The sequence below is a fragment of the Drosophila innubila genome, assembly GCF_004354385.1.
Source record: "Drosophila innubila isolate TH190305 chromosome 3L unlocalized genomic scaffold, UK_Dinn_1.0 0_D_3L, whole genome shotgun sequence".
NCBI lineage: Eukaryota > Metazoa > Arthropoda > Insecta > Diptera > Drosophilidae > Drosophila > Drosophila innubila.
The window spans coordinates 8,692,144-8,712,861 of NW_022995376.1; positions in this window are offsets into that span (position 1 = coordinate 8,692,144).

The following is a 20,718-nucleotide window of genomic DNA, read 5'->3' on the forward strand; positions in this document are numbered from 1 at the left end:
TTCTTCTTTCTTCACATCATTTCCTCTTTTTTCATTCCCAGCAACAACAACAACAACAACCACTCACATAGACAGCTTAAAAAAAGATTCCAACATTTTGATTCTCTTCTTTTTGTTGTTGCTGTTGCCTTTGTGGATTTCGTTTGTAAAAAGTGGGAACTTGAGTTGCTTTACACTGTATTTGTTTCAATTTCCATCGTCTTTTTTTCTCCAGTTTCCAGTTGGCAGTTATTTAAATCAATTGTGAATTAATTTACGTAAAAAGCAAATATGTTAAAAATTTATTATTTGAAGCTTTTGAAAAAGAACGTTATGCAAAAACAAAAGCTCTTGCGGAAAGTTTTTATACATCGAGTCAAATTTTTATTGGCGTATTTTATGACTTGATTCAAAATTGTTAATCGATTGATTTTGAATTTTTATAGCTTATTTTAAAGGGTTATGGCATTAAAATTGTGTGTCTGCATGTGTGTGTGTGTTTTTTGGAATTTATGGCAATTTATTTTAAATTCAATTTGAAAAAGTTTTGTTTTAATTTTTATGGCAACGTTTCGTTTAATTCATTTGATTGGATTGAATATCATATCATTTATTCGTATTCGTTTATTTGATTTAATTTCTTTTTTAACTTTTCTTTTTTTGAACACACAGTCAAAAATTTAGTTAAACACAGCAAAAGTTTCAATATATTTTTCATTTGAATTTAGCAACCGACATTTGAGTTAATTTCATTTCAAATGCTTGTATTTGTTTTATGTTTTTCTAACTTGTATTTTTTTATACGAAATATTTGAAAACGCGCAAAAAACGTCGCGTCGACAACACGGAGCGATTTGTTAACGTTTAGTGGCAGCTCCAAAAGCGAACTGAGAAAAACGCAACGCAAACGCGCAGAAAATAACTCGAAATCGGGCAGCGCAGCACACGAAGCACGGCGTCGACTGCGGCTGCGCGGCAACGTCGCTGTCGCTGCTTTGTCCGCGGGATCGGCTTGTGTATATGTGTGCGAGTGTGTGTGAGTATTGGTGTTGCCGCTGCAGCCGAGCCGCTGCTTATCTGCCGCTGCTGCTCTTGGTATCAATCGATAATCGTCAGATTAGAAAACGTTGACGTTCACTTGGGCACGTAAGCAGCAGCAGCGGCAGCGGCAGCAGCGGGCCCCCAGTCGCAGTCGCCGTCAGCAGCAGCAGCAGCGCTACAAGTGCAACACACATACAGGCGTAAGTATTCACGTACACACTCACAGACACACACACACACCCACATGAATGAACGAACGAGCGATCAAGAAATTCCAGTTAAGCAGCAACAACAACAACAAGAACGCAAGAGCAGCATTCGTTTTACCGTTAACACAACTGAACACGTTCGCCGTCAATAAGCGACTGACGCTACAAAGCTACAAAAAACCCGAAGCCGAAGTCGCTTGTCGGTTTGCTGTTGTCGCTGTCGCTATTGCTGTCGCTGCCTCTGCTGGTTGGCTGCTGCTACTGCGCTGCTTCTGTCTCTGCTGCTGCTGCTGCCGACGCTGCCACTGCGCTGCCGCTAACGTTGCTGCTGACGTTTGGTGGTGGTTTGTTGCCCTCTCAGTGTGTTGAATTGTGTTGTCGTTGCTGTTGCCGTTGCCGTTGCTGTTGTCGTCGCTGCAGCAGCAACATGCCGATGCAGCGGCTTCGGCTTCGTGTTTTTGTAGCTTTGTCGCGCACGCAAACGCAGATATGATGCAAGCGAAGGCAATCGGTGAACGGTGAAAGCTGTATTTGAATGTCGCTTTGAAGTTGTTGCTGCTGCTGTTGCTGCTGTTCCTGTGCTGTCGCTGCTGCTGCGGCTGCAGTCACTTCTGCTGTTGTTTTGCGTGGGCGCCGCACGCGTTGCCAACTCAATTAATATCAAAAAAGCAGCTTTTAATTAATGAAATTTAAAAAGTGACCAAAAATGCACACATTTCAAGGCCAACGGCAGCAACAGCAACCGCAACCGATAAACAGAAGCAACAGCAACAACAATTCGCATGCTTTTGCAAAGGGAGTTCGATGATCTGTTTACGATTATTTTGCGCGGTTCTTTATTGTTGTCGTGGCTGTTGTTGTTGTTTGTTATTGTTGGTCGTTGCCTTCACGAGCATCAGCAGCAGCAGCAGCAGCAACAACAACAACATATTCATAGGCCTACAAGACGCTTGCTGCGCAGTCAACGTTGCGTATGTACAGTAGCACGTTTCAAGTGTATTTTCACACAGATACGCATATGTATACAGTCAGTCAAGAAAGTGTTTTGACAAAGTCAGAAATTTACAAAATGTTTCTTGCACAAAATATATAATTTTTTTAGATTATTATATGTTTTTGTTTATGATTCTTAGAACAAGTTTTAAAAAATAAAAAATCAAGTGTGAATTTTTGTTCGTCAAGACACTTTCTTGACTAACTTTATATGTTTATAGACACTTGTATGTGTATTCCGAGATATTTATCTAGATACGCGCGCGGGTTTGTCTGCTATTTACCGTAAGACGCACACTCATATACAACAACAACAACAAACAACAACACGCACACGACTTTTGAAGTGGCAACAACAGCAGAAACAACATCCATTTATGATTAGAATTTGGCGCGACGAATCTAAAATAATTTTGGCGCCTTTTTTGTTTCGTTGCTGGCGCTGATTAACACCTCAAAGCCGTTGCTTTTTGGCCTATTCATTAGCAAATTTGGCACGTGTTCGCTGCAGTTGCTGACTTTGTCTTATACCCTTGCAATGGGGCATTATATATTTAATGTTCACACTACGATTTTAGCCATGTCTATAAAGGCTCTCTAATCTTTCAGATTTTGAATAAACAAAACCCTATTAAATTCGAAGAGTATACATTTTTTAAGAGAATTTTACAAATTTGGATAAAAGAACAGAATATTGCAGATCTGAATTGCGTTCATAATTTTTTTTTTGATCATTGACAATGAATTATTTTAAATATCAAGCATGGTCATTGTCAAGTGTAAGTGTATTTGATCTTCGATGTTGAAGATAATTTTGCTTTTTCTTTGCTTTCCAACAGATAAAACTTTGTTGTGGATGACATCAGACACATTGCACAATTGTTTTTAAGATTGTACAAGAATAATCGTTGGACACAACAAAATTTATTTCAAATTGAAGTGCAATCAAATTCTGGAGTCATTTAATTATATTCTTTTTTTTTCCATTCTACACTTGAGTTACTTTTTGGTGCGCCAATTTCAGTTTCTTTGTTTGTATGACTGACTGACTGACTGACTGTCTGTCTGTCAGTGTGTGTGTGAGTGTGTGTATGCGAAAGTTTGCGTAGCTCTCAACTCAACTTTTTGGGTCTTAAAAAGCATAATGAAATAAATGTTAACAATAACACAAAAACTCACACAGACAACAACAACAACCTGTTTCCAAGCGAAACACCATCTATATAACATATGTACACACATAGATACACACACATCTGCATATGTGTGTGTAATTTTTTTTAGGTTTGATTTTCGCTTGGTTGAGTTGCTTTGTTGTTTTTGTAATTGTTGTTTGATTTCTGTGCGTTTTTGAAGGTCAACTTTTATTTTATGTATTTCTGTTTTTTTTTTTAGTAATTTTTTTTTTTGTTTTTTACTTTTTTGTTTGTGAGTTTAATGAGCCGTTTGCGTGGATAGGTGGGTTGATTGTGTGAGAATTGGTCTCTTTGATGACTTGGCTTGTTAATGCTTGTGTAACGGGAACCTTTGGCTGCCAAATGAAAAGTGTCGGTAAACAAAATTTCATCTGAAAATGACAACAGATGAAAATGGCATAAATAATCTTCTGGATCGTTTCCAGAGTTAAGGTTACTTTCTCAAAAGCTCTCGTGGTCTCTATATGTAAAACAAATAAAATCTTTAAGATGGGAATCAAACCGAAACAAATATCGGTTCCGAATTCGGTTACGTCCAAAAACAACAGTACCGGTAAGAGGCTTTGCATTAAAATCGAAACCAAGATCTAGGGGGGAAAATGTTTTTTAACGAAATTAATTAAATTTGAATGCAGAATGAATTTAGAGGCCAAACCAAGATCAAAATGACATTCCGCTTGAAAATCTGTTAAGTTTTGACAAAGTTATGGAAGTTTGAAGTTGGTCCGACTATTGACCTAGCAACTTTACAAGTCAAATTTTTTGATCAATTTCCCATGATTTTTTACAAAAAAATGAAAGGCCTCAGAATCACGTTTAAAGTGTTGTTTTATACTAATTACGATATAAGGAGTCGATTAAAAGTGAAAACTTGAGATTTAAAATCTTCAATTTTCAAAATTGCAAAGGGGGGACCCTTAGCATCAAACCCATGATCTTGAGGAAAATAATTTTTTTTACAAAATTAATAATGTTTGAATGCAGATTGAATTTAGAGGCCAAACCAAGATCAAAATGACATTCCGCTTGAAAATCGATCCAGTTCTGACAAAGTTATGAAAGTTTGAAGTTGGTCAAAACTTGACCCAGCAACTTTACAAGTCAAAATTTTTGTCCAATTTCTTATGATTTTTTACAGAAAAATGAAACGTCTCAGAAACAAATTTAAAGTGTTGTTTTATACTAATTACGATATAAGGAGTCGATTAAAAGTGAAAACTTGAGAATTAAAATTTTCAATTTTCAGAATTTCAAAGGGGGGACCCTTAGCATCGAATCCATGATCTTGAGGAAAATAATTTTTTTTACAAAATTAATAATGTTTGAATGCAGATTGAATTTAGAGGCCAAACCAAGATCAAAATGACATTCCGCTTGAAAATCGGTCCAGTTCTGACAAAGTTATGAATGTTTGAAGTTGGTCAAAATTTGACCCAGCAACTTAACAAGTCAACATTTTTGTCCAATTTCTTATGATTTTTACAGAAAATTGAAAGGTATCAGAAACAAATTTAAAGTGTTGTTTTATACTAATTACGATATAAGGAGTCGATTAAAAGTGAAAACTTGAGATTTAAAATTTTCAATTTTCAGAATTTCAAAGGGGGGACCCTTTGCATCGAATCCATGATTTAGAGAAAAATATTTTTTTTTCAAAATTAACTAAATTTGAATGAAGAATAAATTTAGAGACCAAATTTTGATTTAAATGACATTCCGTTTGAAAATCGGTTTAGTTTTTACAAAGTTATGAACATTTAAGCTGAAAGAACGATTGCAAATTCAATGAAATTAACGCCATGATAGGGCCAATGTGTCAGCCAAAATGATGCAATTGTCGTGGCAAAACCTTAATTAAAATTATACTTTTTTATGGCTAACTAAACCCCCTGTGTCTTTTTTTCTTCTCAGCGTCTTTTTTTGACTTCTTCATATAGCGAGCATTTTCTTTTGGTTTAGATTTTGTCCGAAAAGATGAACATAAATTTTAAATTTATGGCTGACACTTCAGCGCACACCTTGACGGGGTCCAATAGATTTATGATTATGCTTATAAAACGCATACATTTCGTACATCAACAGTTCCTTTCATAATCTATGGACAGGTTTGTATTTATTATTATTAATATTATTTTTTTTTTACATTTAATACGTATATGCCTGTGTTGTTGTCAAATGTTGTCGAAACTCCCAAAAAAAAAAAATACAAAAAAAAAAATATAAATTATAATTTGTTTTATATGCTCAAGTATAGGGCGTCATTATGTATGTGTATGCGATTATGTATGTGTATCTGCTCTGCGACTGTTTCCCCCATATATATAAATCTTAAGCGTCGAGACGCGTAGGTGCAGCCGAAGCAGAGGCAAAAGCCAAAAACCAAAGCCACAACGGCCACACATTTTCATTGCTCGTAGCACGCCCCGTTTCGGATTGTCTACATACCCAGCGGAGACTGGACTAAGCGAGTATATGGAATAGTGAGAAAGCATGCTTCGGACCAAAGAAATAGAACTAAATTAAATGTAAAGTTAAAGATAAAGATAAAAAGGTTTGACTCAAAAAATACATCTTCGTTCTCATTCTCAAATCTACATTATTTAAAAAAGGTAGTGAATATACCTTCTATGAAATACTAATCTTTATTTATTCCATACTTTATCTAGATCGTTAGTTCCCAATTTAAAAAAATTTAAAATGGAAATAAGAGCTGAAAATTAGAGTATTGTTAAGAAGAAAAAACTTTGTTAAGGAAAATAGTATTAAATCTGTAACTTTCAAAAACATACAACAGGTTTGAAGACAGCTAATAGTTTATTAAAAATATCATATTTTAGAGATTTGTTTTGCATTTAACTCTTCCTGGATACAGGGTATTTGGGAGTTCAGCAACTACTGACCCACTGTGCTGACTTCATTACCTTTTTCTTCACTCATTTTTGAAAATTCGTTTTGGAAATGTTTTTTGTGTGTTGGCTATTATGTTTTCATTTTGAATATAATTCTTGTTGATCACTCATGAATTTCAATGGAACTTACGACATAAATCAGCTGTGAGGGATCCTACGCACAAACTAATGACTTGCAGATACAGTTTCTCTTCTCATCTCTCGGCTCTTCTCATATTTATTTTCTTTTTGGATTTGTGCTGTTGTTGCTGCTGCTGCTATTGCCTATATGTCTGTTATCAGCTGTAGTAACGGTATCAGTCGTTGCCGTCTGTGGTCTGACATCATTTAAATTTCGCAACGGTTGCTTTTCAATTGCTCATCGAGGGGACGTGTCGAAGCCCCTGACGATTATACGTTAATTTGAGTGTGAGTATAAGTATGAGTATGAGTATAAGCATGAATATGTGAGCTGATAAGATTGACACTCTCTGAACCCCGTCCCGCCCGTCTACTCTAAAAATAAACACATCCAACGATAAACCATAACCGTCTATATATATCTGTTCTGTTAACAACAACTTGCGGTGTGTGTGTGTGTGAGTGTGTATATGTGTGCCAGTTGCCAAGTTCTTTGCCAAGTTATTGGCACAGTTTTTAAAAAGGTTCTAAGGGGACTTTGGGTGCAAGCGAGACAGTCATAGGGCGACGCCTACAGTACACTACAGTGTGTGTGTGTGTGTGTGTGTGTGCGTATGTGAGTGTGCGTATGTGTGCCGGCTAAACACAAATATGGCAGACACTGCTCGTCTTTAGCTCTGGGCCAAGAAACCACCACAAACTGCCGTCGAGAAAAAGTCAGAAAAGTTATGAACTACCCAGAAAAAGTACACACACACACACACACATATGGGAGTGTGTGTATACTGTGGGGGTGGCTATCACACACACACACACAAATGTACACACAACGTAGTCATAAGTGGAACATTGACTTCCTCTTCGACTTGGTTCTTTATTTCCCCTACATCTGCATTCCTTTGTTCCGTGCCTTGTTCCTATTCTCCTTTTTTTTTTGTTTTGCTACTTGTTCCTACTTGTTCCTATACGGCCTATTGATTATTGTTTTCCATTAGCTTGTCATTTTCCACACAAAACACACATAACTTGGAGTGAACGGAGCAGTTGCCTTGACCTTATCGTTATCCTTTTCTAGCTACGTTGAAATTATGGATTTTCCAGCAAATGTTTTTCCTTCGCATTCGATTTCTGCGTTTTGCTGCGTTGCGTGACTATTTAATATTCAGTTAACGTTGTTGTTGTTGTTACTGTTGTTGTTAAGGGAAATGTCTCATAAAAATGATTTATGCCTAATTGCGTGTTTGGCCCGGAATAAGTCTTGAAAATGTGTTGGCAAAATATTGGCTACCTATAGTCAAGTGACACTAGCTAAAAGAACAAAAACTTATACTTATAGTGTCTAAAAGAAACTCTAAGATGAAGCGTACAATAGCTTCGATTTAAGGAATATTAAGCTTAATCCAATATGTATCATTAAATATAACGAATTAGAATTACGGTTGAAGAATAAGATCTCGAAATGTAATTGAAGTAATTTCAACTTCAAGTTTATTTTTTTTTAATTTTTTCCTTGCTGCTCTTTTGCATTATTTTCTTTTTGTTGTTAGTTTATTTGAGTGGTTTCCGGCCAAATTGCACTCTGCGCTTATAAGCCACAGTTGAGACGCATTAAGACAAAGGCTAACACACCTTCGGCCCACTTTCCCATTGAGATAAGCGTGTGCACACTTCAGAGCGATAATTTTATATCGCTGCCAAGTGCAATATTAACAAATCTTTTAAAATAGCAAAATGAAAAAATAATATTTGCAATATGAACACTTGGCAGCAGTAAAGCTTCCACTTCCACTCCCAGGCGATCAATTGATCGGGAAACATGAGCATGTCAATCATATATACATATATACATACATATATGGGCACTTGGAAATCAACATATCATATACCCCAACAACTACAACTACAAGTACAACTACAAGTACAGCAACAACAAGCATACATTTAAAATAAATTCAGCTGCTTTTTTATGTTGCTGTCGTTTTTTGGACTGCTTTTGTATTGTGTTTGTTTTGCAATTGAAAGTCAATTGAGCGATGTACCAGAGGCGTAGAAGGGTTAAACGCTGTGGCAGCAAGGGGTTGGGAAAGGTTGGGGAGGGGGGAGGGGGAGTCTGCATTGAACTTCTTGCTGCCATTAAGCGGATTCGACTTTGGGTTTGGGTCGCATGTAAATGCAAATTCACGCAGCGCTCGCGGGCAAAAAAAGCCTTTTGAACTGTTGGTCAGACTCCCGATTCCCGACTGCCGATTCCCGACTGCCGACTCGGAGAAAGGTAAAGAATAGGAGAGTTTGAAGGTTGGCGGGGAACTTAGGGGCAGCTGGTTGCTGCTTTTGCTGTCATGCGTTTTAGCAATTTGCAAATTTACAAGCTCTACATGCCCCGTATGTTTAATATCAAATTATGAATCGGGGCAGCTGCTGTTGCTGCTGTTGCATGCCCCCCTTGTAGGTCCCCCGTAAGCCTACGCTGGTCGGGGTATTTCCTTCAGTGATTGCGAATGCATTTTCAAGTGCCACACGGCAACATTTGTATGCAAATTGCTTGGGCGAGTGCACGAGTGCAACATGTTGCCGCTGTACCGAGAAGCACAAGTTGCAATTGTTGCTGTTGTTGCTGTTTCTGCTGCTGTTGTCTTCGCTCTTTGCTGTTGTTGTTGTTGCTGTTGCTTCAACTTTTGCTGCGGTCGCCTGCAAATAAAGAACGCATTGAGTTTTTATTAGTTTTTGATGATGCTCATAAAACGACGCGACGGCAGCGATGATAAAAATCTGTTTGCTTAAGTAAAGTGAGGCATTTAGAGACGGCACAGTCGGAGTCAGAATAAGAGCTCCGATTCAACATTCACATTCCCATTCGCAGTTTGAGTTTGCGCTCGAGTCGGAGATGGAGTTGGAGAAGGAAACGAAGACGAAGACGAAGTCATCGCCAATTGAATAAAGTGTAGAGTGTAGAGTGAGTTGGAAGGGAGTGCGGAAATCCACTTTGATTGTAAAATGTAACTAACCGTTGCTAAATGTAATAAAACGAGGCAAGTGTTGAGTTCTTTTTGAGTGCTTGACTTTTACAGCCATTGCCAGTGATTGTTGTCCGTCTGTCTGTCCGTCTGTCTGTCTGTCTGTCCGTCTGTCCGTCTGTCTGTCTGTCTGTTTGAATCGAATGCATTGACAAGTGGGCATGGCCAATGGCAACAACATGTGTGGGTAGTCAAAGAGTTATAGCACTCACTCCACCTCTCTATCTATATCTCTCCTTCTCTAACTCCCTGCCTACTTGCTAATAAAACAAGCTAGTTTTGTTAAAATAATTGCAACTTAATTAAATTTATTTTTTACATTGTTCCTATGACTTTAAAGACCGAATCCCAAACACATTGCACTCTTTTTATGCTTTATTCAATGTTTATGTTGTATTCAATTAAAGAGAAAACTCTCTCTGTTGTTATACATCAAAAATCAGTTAACAATTTTTTCTCCTTTCCCTAATGATGATGACTGTCCTGCTGCATGTCACACATCATCATAATTATTATCGAAGTTATCCATAAGGTAAATAGATATGGAGAGTTCAAACTCTGGCTTTTAAACAATTACTTTAATAGTTGCAGCCCTAACATGAACTCGTAATAAGAGCTATAATATTAAATTGACTTTTAGCTAAATTAACAAAACATACTCAAAGCGATAGAGAGGGATAGAAAGCGAGTGTGAGTGAGAGAAGTAGCAACTAATCGCTCGGCAGACGCGCCCCTTCGAAGTGTAGAATGTGTATCTCTGAGTACGTGTATCTGTATCTCTCTCTCTCTCTCTCTCTGGTTTGTCTGTCTCGTCTAATGACACAACATTTCATTAAAAATAATTTCACTAAACATTTGACGTATTACGTCCAATTGGCATTTCTAATGACAAACTCACACACACACACACACAATTACACACACTCGAGCAATGCATTGAAATAGAAAAAAAGCACATAATGGCACTAATCGTCAAATATGTATTTAGTTTTGTTGTCGCGCTTGTTACACATTTGTTGTTGTTGTTGTTGTCGTTGTTGTTGTTGGTGTTTTTTTTTTTTGTTATAATTTTCTTGAGGTTTTTTGTGTGCGTTGTTTGTATTTGGTTTGGTCGAGGTCTTATCAGTTTGTATCGCTGTTAAAACGTTTTTAATTTCCTATCGCTGGCCAACGATCATTTAATTATAGTGCTTGAAATGTGCTTAGTTAGCTGCAGAGCTGCTGTCCGGCACAAAGGCGTATAGTCAGACAGTCAGGCGGTTGTCAAGTGAGTGAGTCAATCGCCTCACGACAAGTGATAAAAGTGAGAAAACAGGAAACGTGACTCACGCACGAGCTGACGAGCTGAATTTTCGACTTCAGTTATGTGTTTATCAGGTGACTGGGTAAGGGAATTTATCAGTCCCCATTGTTGACTACGCCACTGGATTACGATTGGATTTCGTTTTCCATTTTCCAATTTTGTTTTGTATTTGGATTGACTGTTTCTCTTGTCCATTTGAACAACATGAAAACTGTTGACAGAGCTTACGAGTCGATCAATGTGTGATCCAAAATTGATTTGATTGTCGATCGCAATCTGATTGTGAGCTCATGTTTTCCCACTGATTAAATGGGGCACTCACACAGACACATACATATACATATACATAAGAGAAGGAAATGTGCTGGAAAACCAGTTGAAAATTGCCGTTTGTTGCAGCTGCCACAAATATATTGGGGAACTGCATTTAGGCCATTGGCCAATCAGTCAGTAGTACCAAGATTTTATTAAATGTCATCAGAGAAAGAGAGCGAAACAGCTTGAGATACTTTGCGGCAGCAAAGCGAAAGATACAAAGATACAGTCGGTTGCTTATGCAGACAGCGCGTAGTCACCATATAGATACTGAAATTATACTATTTGCTGTCAATCAATGTCAGTGCAAAAGCCGAGCCATAAACAATATCGGATTTCTGGCCACAGAATACTAATTAAATTACGCAAAAAAGGCAAAAGGCAGCAGCCAACAGCAACAGCAGCAACAGCAACAGAAGCAGCAACAGCAACAGCAACAGCAGCCGGCTAAATGTGAAGTGAAAAGCAAATGCAAGATTTCCAATGTTCAGATAAGCACACATAGATAGGAAACGCTCTGCGAATGTATCTGCCAGATACAGCTACAGCTTTAGTTGTTGTTGTTGTAATGCGCATGTTGCTAATAATAATAATAATAATGATGTTGTTGTTGATGTTGTTGCTGCTGCTGCTGTTGGCAGTTGCAGTTGCTAATTTTAAATGGCAACAACAACATTTTGGGCTGAAGTTTCTCTGCTTTTGCACTTGTTGTTGTTAGTGTTGTTGTTGCTGTTTGTTGCTTGTAATATATTTTAATTTATGCTCGGTTGGCAATACTTTTGGCCAGCAGCAGCAACGCCACATTTCAGGCACGCTGTAAAATTGCGCGTAAATAAACATTAATTTTAATTTAATGAATTAAACACACATTTACACACACACACACATTCACTCACACACACTCACACTCACACTCACACACACTGACCAGAGTGGACATATAAGTATAAAGACATCAGCAATGGAATTTAGCCCCTTCTCGCACCCCTCTCCGCTCATCCCTCTCTTTCCTGCCTCCACCCCCTTCAAGTGCCACAAGTTGCTGCTGAGTCACTTTGTGTGCAGCTCGCTCGTCGCCTTGGCACAATAAATATGTAAGAGTTTTATTTTTTTTTTTAACTTTTTCTACGTTTTTTCTCTGTATTTTTTTATTTTTGTTAGTCGATTATGCGCATAGTGCAAGTGTTTGCCATACATTGTTGAAGCAGATATATACCACTATCTCAAAGATACATATATGTATTTATTTGTGCATGCGTGTGGTATTTGTCATTCATAGAATCGCGTAAATGTGGAAGCCACTCATTGAGGAATGCAAGTCAATCAAGTGATTCGATTTCATATAATATCTATAGATCATATAATAGACTAAGAAACAAGCGGAAATAACATGACGAGTTGGGGAAAAAATTCTTTATCTATCCCGAATAAATATTCAGATTTAATCTACACTCTAGGAAGAGTAATTAAAGTAAATAAATTGTATAAATAAGAAGGGCGTATTTACATTTATTATTTGGTATTTGGTGTTAAAGATAACGAAAAAGATTGTGATCAAATTGATAATACTATAGACCACATTTTTTATAATGATCTGAAAAGTCAGTTGAATGAGATTATTAAATAACCGAACGAAAAAAATTGATCAATCAGATGATTGTTAACTAGAAATAACCTCAAAGTAGACAGAGCAAACAATCAAGACTATATCTATGATTAAAATAATTATTATAATCGAATGCGATGGCAATTGAAAAAGAACTCTATTTGATTAGTCAACTGAATATAGCTTATGGCTGATAGATAGTTTACAGATGGCAGTGCTTAAATAATAGCTCAATCTAGATATTATCTAGATCTGGGGTTATGCAAACACACAAACACTTGAAGTACAGTCAGCGTTGTTGAGTGTGCAACAGGCTTGTTGTTAGTCATGGCCATAATATGCACCCCACAATAACAATAACAATAACAATAGCAATAGCAACAATCAACTGACAGCAACCTCAACTAGTTGCAAGTACAACATAATTAAATATGCAACCAAAAACTATGTACAATTAAATTAGCCAGCTGTAGATTGGAGTTGCAGCTAGTTACTCTTAGTTTTAGTGGCAGTTGCAGTTGCAGTTCACATTGTTGGCTTGCGGCTTTATATCTTTATCAGCCATGCATCGCCAGTTGCCAGTTTGCCAGTTGCCAGTTTGCCAGTTGCTTGTCGGTTGCTTGCAGCTATTTCCTGTCAGATTTTGCATAAATAATTTTTGATAATCAGAGCTGTGCGACGGGCACATAAATTTAATTAGCAGCATATGCTGCATTTAATTAGCAGTAAGCTCATGACTCTCAGTGCGTCTAACTGTTGTTGTTGCAGTTGCAGTTGAAGTTGCAAGCAGCTACTGTTGCTGTTGTTGCCGCTAGTTTAATTGAAATTCACACGATGCGAATGTGGCTGCTCATTTGGTAGGCCAACTGCGTGATTCGTTGTTTGTATTTTTCATTATTTTGTTGATGCATTATTATTATAATTCCTTTCTATTTTTCGCATTGCATAAGCTGGCCGCCTGTTGCTGCTGTTGCTGTTGTTGCTGCCATTTCTAATGCCACAAAGGGGAGCCTCTACTGTGAGTGCGAGTGCGAGCGAGAGAGTTGGTTGCGGCTTTGGCATATGTGGCATGCATAATTAGCAGTCAACCCCGAGTTCGAGTCTCAGTCGAGTGGCGAGATATAAAGAATTTTCATTTTCATTTTTATTCATATTACCAACAATAAATTTGTAATCAAATCACAGTACCCCCCCTTCGGTCTCTATGCTGTGTGTGTGTGTGTGTGTGTGTGCCCCACTTGCTGCTTCTTCTTTTTTTCTTTCAGTTTTTCCTTTTTTTTTTCTATTTCTTTAATTTTAATGAGCCATTAAGCTTTAGATTTCTGTGTTTAGATACGCCCGAAGTTTTGTCTATCTCGAACTGAGAAACTGAAAAAGATGGAAAATGCTTATGATACTCGTATTCAATGCATTTCCACGAAACGAAACGAATTAAGTTATTAGATACGCTTGAGCTGGAAAACTGTATGCCAGTCCATAGAATCAATTTGTGAGATTATGTTCTCCTCGCTCTTTGCAACTTGTTAAACTGATAGATGATCTCAAGAGTGGGGGAAAAAAAACAAATATGACGAAAACATGTTGCATTGAATTCCACATGCCATGAGTCAGGTGAGAATCCAGCAATTCCCGCTAAAAGTCTCCCATAAAATAAGACAACTCTCTAGTTTAACTCTTGTCTATCTTTCTGTCTGACTGACTGTCTGTCTGTCATCCATGTCAACGGCAAATGACGGTCATTTAGTTGCCAAGCGCCAAAGCAACAGACAGTTGAAAACTTCATTAAAATTGTGCCCACAATTAGTGTGGCCAGACTGGAGTTATAATAAAAATAACCCACAGTTTCAATGTTGATTTGCAACTGTCAAAGTTTGTTTATTTATATTTACCAACTTTTCACTCCAGCTCTCTCTCTTTCTATCTCTCTATCTCTCTCTTCTATGCTGCCAAGTCATATGTTGATTTAGGCTAATTTTAGTTATTGAAATGTGCAAGCCTTGTTTATAAAGAAAGAGATAGAATGAGAAGGAGAGGGGAAACAAGTTGGCATTGCATGTGGAAATTTGTTCAAACAATGATACAAATATTAATAAAAAATAATCAACAGTGCAAATATAACAACGAATCGTATTACAAAAGCAGTTAGACAAATAAACAAACAACAGATAGGAGTGTAAAGAGAGCTGTGGAAAAGAGAGAGAGCGAGAAAGAGAGGGAGAGAGATGGCTAGCGAGCTTATATGAGGCAGGCAGACGGACTGACGACAACTGACGCTAAATTCTGCAGCCGTGCAGCAAAGTCATGCAAACTAACTGACAGACAGACGGACAGACGGACGGACAAACAGACGTGCGGACAGATAGACAGATAGAACCATAGAGTCTAGGTTGTGGCAAGTAGAAGGGGAAAGGAGTATGGAAAGGGAAAGGGGAAGGGGAAGGGGAGGCATAACATACGCCAGACAAACAAATAATAATAAAATAATAATTGTTTGTCAACATTCGTTTAGCATGTGCGTCGCATATACAAAAGAGATACATATGTATCTATCTATCTATCACACAGTACGAGTACGCGCACGAGATACTCGTACATTCATACCAACAACAACAGCAACAACAACAACAACAAAGCGGACTCAAGTGCTTGACGGTTGCAAAAAGGGGTGTTTGAGCGTTGTGACTGCCACAAATTGACAATTGTCTACATTTTGGCATGAAATGTAACAAGTAACATACACAAACATATGTACATATATAGTATGCATGTTTACAGATATATAGATACTGCATATAGAGAGCGGTTCCCATTTAAACTGCGTTTTGCGGTTACCCCCTCCCCTCACCGAACTGAGGTGAATGCCACACGGCAACAATGTTAAATAAAATAAAAAAAAGAAGAAAATTATTTCAACTGGCATTCAGCACGTCATTTGCTTATTCAATTTCATGACACGATGTCGCCCCACACACACACACACACACAGACACACACACTTTTAGAGTTAGACTCGCGTGTGTCACATAGGACAAGCATTTCTCAAGCCAAGGCAACAACACTGCGATAATTGATGATAAATGTTGTATTATTTGACAAAAAAACCAGCTGAAGAACAAACGAACCTCAACTCAAAGACTAAAAAAAAGTGGCACCCGCAATTATCGCTAGAAAGCATTTCCAAATAATTACAACACATTTCCAGCTCAAAGGAACTGCAACTGCTACACGACATTTGAGTTAGATAACAAACTAGAGAGTAGGGAGAGAGTATCTTTTAGTTATTACTTTAAATATATTTAGTGGGGCGTGTCTGCGTAATTATCTACCCTGTAATGGGCACAAGAATACCCTATGAATGACCAGTTGGACGGTTGAATGGATTGAGTACGATAAGGGTAGCTATTTAATAAGCTGACAATTTGGTTATTTAATCATTTAAATATATAAATTACACTGTGACATTCAACAGAAAAATAAGAGAAATTTAAATGAAAGCTCTTGTAATAGTTGATGAAATTTGCATGGGCATTAAAATTACGTATACGTCATGTTCAATCAACAAAGAATTCTTGGCCAAATTCTATTTAAATGCACAAATAAAAAAAATAACACCAACAAGTATAAAGCATATAAATATGTTAGCAATGTGTGTGTGTTTGTGTGTGTGTGTGTGTTGTAGAGTGTCGATGAGTAATTGCCTCATAAAAATTATGTGGAAATTAATTTTCAGTGTTTTCCGTGCAGCAGCGCATCTATTTATAAATGTGGAAAACAACAAATAAAAAGCAAACGAGCAACAAAATATTGAAATATGAATGCAGTTGGGGCTGCTCTTGCTCTTGCTCTGCTTGTTGTTGTTGTTGTTGTAGCTGCTGACTTGGGGCACTTGTCGTGGTTCCACCTGCCAAAAATTCAAAAATACACTCGCTACGTCGTCGCTTGACACTTTTGCCATGCAACACCAGCATGCCACACCGTTGCCTCCCCATCCTCTATCTATCCTCCTATCTCTGTCTTCCTTTACCCTATCCTCTTCCACCTTCCACTCTGTTCGCTGCATTCGCATGTTGGCTTTCTTTCTTGTTCATTTCACTTGGCATCTATTTTTGGCTTCGATGCGCCTTCAAAGCCCGCGTGTTACGTATTAAAATTAGTATGCAATATTTTTGTTTCAAACAAAAACAACAAATGAAACAAAAAGAAATTCATGTTGCGCTTTTTTTTATTTTCTTCCTCTTTCTTTCACTCTCATGTTTATTTCTGAAGCGTTGAAAATAAACCGTAAATAATCGCGTCGGACGGGATCGGGCGGCTTTACAATCAATTCACTTGCACACTCAACACACACACACACACTTGAAAAAAAATATATATTTGTGTATATATAGGTATTTCGATCTGTGGTTATATTTATAACGAGTTGCCTGCTTGCACTCGTCGCAACAAATTTCAAAATTATTGGTAATAAAAATCCACCTTCTCTCTCGGCAATCTTTCTCCCTCTCTCTCGCTTCATCCTTCTCAGTCCCTCCCCCTGCTCGCATTATGCATCATAAAATCTTGATATTTAATATAGTATGTTTTGAGTGTGTGTGTCTTTGTATCTGTATCTTTAGCTGACTGCTGTCCGCCTTGTGTGATTTTAAATATTTAAAAATGAATTATATAAATATGCATAAGTTTAAGTTTAAGTGGGCACAGCTGACATTTAGCTGCTTCTTGTCATTGTTGTTGTTATTCTTTATTATTATTATATCTTTTTTAAATTTCGTTGATTTTGCTTTTCCAATTCAATTCCGTGACGCATACGGAAACTCGCAGCGAGGGGTCGTCAACATATGGAAAGACCGCACACAGTTGGTCAGAGTTAATGCCAAAGATGGTTTTTATATTCATGTAATTAGGCTTTCATTAAGCTAAAACTCTTAACCATAAAAGAAGCTAATGGGCGTTAGAGATTACACATAGATGGCTCATAAACATTTGTACATAAAACCCAAAAAATATGTCAGCTATAACACTTCAATTTGAATATTTATATGCAGTTCTCGTTCTGAAGTTCTTGACCATTAAACTTTTAATTAGTAATCTCTCTTAATGGCTCAAACTTGGACAGTTTGTTCGACGAACTTCTGTTGCAACTTCCAGGTCAATCTTTTAATGCCCCTCTATAATTTATCAGTATTTTCCCCATTCTGTACTGCCCACACTCGATAATCAGACTTTTATTAATTTAAAATATAGGACTTCACATTGCATTTTATATGTTATTTTATTTTTCTCTTTTTTATATCTGTTTCTCTCTGTGTTTTTTACTTGTTTCTTTTGATGACAAATTGTCACGAATGCATTGATGCAAACAACTTAAATGAAGCGACATGCTGTTGAAATGTCTGCAACGCCTTAATTCAAAGTCCGCCCCCCTACCCCCCTCCCCCCTCTCCTGCCTCCTGTTCCTGCGCTCTCCACCACTGACAGCCCTTTTGTATTAGCCCTTGCACTGTAGTGTCCACAGTTTGTTGCATGTATCTAGAAGATACAAAACGAGCTTGTGTACATTGCGTGCACTTGCAGATACTTGAGCGTCAACGGCCATTGTCAATTTTTTTGGGTTCGTCTTTTGCACTAGTTGTGCTTGTTGTTGTTGTTTCAACTGTGTATTGTTGTTGTTTTGTGCTTTCATGTTCGTTGGCTCATCATAATGAACAACAATGTGAATGTGGAAGTCTTGAAAACTAATATGTCGGGCCATGAAACGAGCAAGCAACAACCAACAACCAACAACCAAATGACTAAGCCCGCACTTTTAGCCCCAGCAACAACAACAGCAACAACAACAACAACAATGAAGGTCTGCTTATCTGGCTACCGCTTTAAATTGTTGTTCTTTGGATTGCTCTCGGATTACATGCCAAAAAAAAAGAAGAAGAAGGAGTAAAAACAACATGTGAGCGTCGCGTTGTTGTTGCAATTGAAAACTGAGCTTGACATTGTTGTTGTTCCTTTTGCTAAAGTTCTTGTTGTTGTTGTTTTGCAGGTTTATGGATTGCCCGAAAAATTGAACTTCAACTGGTTTGTGGGTCTGGTTCAAGCAGGCTTTAGCTGGTTACCGTTAGAGGTCGGCATATATCCTAAAAGTGTCCCCCCTCTCACTCTCACTCTCTTTTTCTTTTACTTTCTGTGCGCTCTCTCTCTCTCTCTCTGTCTATCTGACTCTCTCCCTTGCTCCCTCTGTGTCTGTGTATCTTTTGGCATTTTTAGGTCTTCCTGGAAGCGTAAGCAATATGTCGCTGCGGGTGCGGGATTCGTTAGGTTCTAAATTTCGGTTGGGAGTGAGTGAACGAAGTTCCAATTAAATGAGCTGCTTGTTAAACAACAACAAAAGCCAGAGCCAAAAGCGAAGCAGGAAAACAGAAATAAAAAATAAAAACAGAAAATAAAACTGAAATGAAATGAAAGCAAACGAGACGAGTGCATGGCAGCAATAATTCAATTAGCACTGTTTCGTTTCATAAAAGTATTAGTTGATTTTTTTTAATTAATGTGCAGTTATCATGCAATCCGATTAAGAGTCAACTTCACTCCATTCCACTCAAAGTTGACTTGACTCTTGGCTCAAGTCTCACTCTGTCTCTGTCTCTATCTCTGTCGCTGTCGCTGTCTCTGCTGTTGTGTTTGTAATTGCAACGTGTTTGTTATTTGTAGTCCAAGCTACTATGCTCCTCTTGTTGTTGCTGTTGTTATCTGCCAAGAATGCTAATTATAAGATTAGTGCAGAGTACTAACTATGCGCCATGGAGTTATATCTCTGCATTCATCTCAGAGCTGCCTGATACGGCACACGCAACGGGACAAAGGCGGCAAACTGTTGACAACAATGTTGAGTTTGAGACTTGCCAGCCAACAGCTACAGATACATCTACAGCTACAGCTACAGATACATTTACAGCTACAGATACATTTACATCTAGCGATACTGAGACATATTTACGTACATTCGTTTTACACTCTATCTTGCCATATTTATTTGGTTTTCGATTCGCATTCGCTTTTTGTTTTATGCATTAAAATTTGAGTGTGTGTGTGTGTGTGTGTAAATGCAATGTTTATTTAGCAAATATGCCCGCAATGTGTTAGATAATATGTTTGGTAACACTATTAATATGTATCGCGTAACCAATGTGGTTGCCAGCCAACAATGATTTATCGAGCTGTGACTCAATAGAATGTTTCCAGCTTTTAATAATCCAACTGTTATTGCATTCAAATTAAAACCGCTTTCTGTGCTGCAATTGAAAATCTTATCAATGCACTTTAATTCCGATAGTTGTATTAATTTTAAGAAAATTTTCTACAAATTTAAGCTTTTGATATCATTCATATATTTTTAATAAATTTGTGAAAGTGATTGTTTTAGTTTAACGCTTAATACGAAATTTTTTATTCCACTAAAATGTTTCTCTTCCATGTTTCTATCTTTCTTTTATTAAATGACATTTTTTTTTATATTTTTAGCAATATTTGTTGTTTCTTTTCTGTTGTTTCGCAGCAACTGCAATTCAAGTTGAAATATTTTTATGCATTTTTTTCGCTGCTGTGGTGGCAATAACAACAACAACAACAACAACAACAATGAGAGCTCGGCACACATCAGCATCATCATCAGCCGCCAAAAGCCACAGCAGCCGCAGCAACAACAATAACAACAACTTGTAGTACGTCACCCATTGCAATATATATATATATATATATATTTTTTATAAGTGTGTGTGTGTGTGTGAATGTGTGTGTTTGCCCCTTTCCGCCACGCCTCTATACTATAAAGAATATAGCATCATACGAGTACATACTTTTGAGTCTCTCTCTCCTTCCCTCTCTCTCATTCAGTCAGTCAGTCTCTCTCTCTCTCTCTCTTTGGTATCTGTCGTGTGCATCTCTTGAACTATCAATTTAAATGTCAGTTTAAATTGTAGAATTTTTCATTTCGTGGACTTCGTGCATGAAAACTATAAAATGGGTTTATTGTTTTATGT